A 1,695-nucleotide genomic window follows, 5' to 3' on the forward strand; every position below is an offset into this window, starting at 1 on the left:
ACCGGAAGCCCATTGGCCACTAGCGCCCACTTAGGGCACCGCCTCCCCGAGGCCGACGCCGCCATCTTAGGAGTGGGCAGGCCTCCCCTGAAACCGGGTGGCGGAGGCGCTGGGACGCTGGTTGGGCAGCGTCTGCAGGGGCGAGTGAAGCTCTGAGAACCGAGGGGGGCGCCCAGACGAGGCGGGCCGATGGGGAGACGGCTCACAACCCTGCGGTTCTTGCTATCGTTTTCCTTGTTATTAACCGAACCAGGCAAACGTGATGGCGTGACCCACCCCGGCGGGCGGGCAGCTCCACCCCGCCCATCGCCCGACATCCAGCCGACAGCCCAAGGTTCCTCTCCGCAGAAAGGCAGTTTAGGGCTGTGGCTGTGTAAACGGGCAGGTGTCACTTGCCCTCAGGTTGCAGGAGGGTCTGTATCACAAGCTCCAGGGAACTGTGTTGACCAAAATCTGATGTTAACTTTAAAGCAGGAATTTGTTCTTTGCCTTTCAATAGCTTAAACAATGGTCCACATAGCCAAAGAGTGGAATAAAAAGGACCTGCTTACAGCCAAGGGCGACAATGACCAATCCTTAAAGGATTTATTTTTTTGGCTTTTTATTTTTTTTAATTAAATCTTTATTGTTCAGATTATTACAGTTGTTCCTCTTTTTCCCCCCATAGCTCCCCTCCACCCGTTTCCCACAAACCCTCCGGCCTCACCCCCCGGCCCACTGTCCTCATCCATTAGTGCACGATTTTTGTTCAGTCTCTTCCCGCATCCCCCACACCCCTTTCCCCCTCAAGAATAGTCAGTCCACTCCCTTTCCATGCCCCTGATTCTATTATAATCACCAGTTCATTCTGTTCATCAGATTATTTATTCACTTGACTTTTAGATTTACTTGTTGATAGATGTGTATTTGTTGTTCATAGTTTATATCTTTACCATTTTCTTCTTCTTCCTCTTCTTAAAGGATACCTTTCAGCATTTCATATAATACTGGTTTGGTGGTGATGAACTCCTTTAGCTTTTTCTTATCAGTGAAGCTCTTTATCTGACCTTCAAATCTGAATGATAGCTTTGCTGGATAAAGTAATCTTGGTTGTAGGTTCTTGGTATTCATCACTTTGAATATTTCTTGCCACTCCCTCTGGCCTGCAAAGTTTCTGTTGAGAAATCAGCTGACAGTCGTATGGGTACTCCCTTGTAGGTAACTAACTGTTTTTCTCTTGCTGCTTTTAAGATACTCTCTTTGTCTTTTGCTCTTGGCATTTTAATTATGATGTGTCTTGGTGTGGTCCTCTTTGGATTCCTTTTGTTTGGGGTTCTCAGTGCTTCCTGGACTTGTAAGTCTATTTCTTTCACCAGGTAGGGGAAGTTTTCTGTCATTATTTCCTCAAATAGGTTTTCAATATCTTGCTCTCTCTCTCTTCTTCTGGCACCCCCATAATTGGGATGTTGGTTCGCTTGAAGTTGTCCCAGAGGCTCCTTACACTATCTTCATATTTTGGATTCCTTTTGCTTTTCCAGTTGGGTGTTTTTTGCTTCTTCATATTTCAAAACTTTGATTTGATTCTTGGGATCCTCTAGTCTGCTGTTGGATCTCTGTATAATATTCTTTATTTTAGTCCGTGTATGCTTAATTTCTAGTTAGTCCTTTGTCATATCCTCAAAGATCTCACTAGATTTATTGAGGGTCTCACTAAAT

Source organism: Myotis myotis, unplaced genomic scaffold (genome assembly GCF_014108235.1).
Source record: "Myotis myotis isolate mMyoMyo1 unplaced genomic scaffold, mMyoMyo1.p scaffold_m19_p_5, whole genome shotgun sequence".
Classification (NCBI taxonomy): domain Eukaryota; kingdom Metazoa; phylum Chordata; class Mammalia; order Chiroptera; family Vespertilionidae; genus Myotis; species Myotis myotis.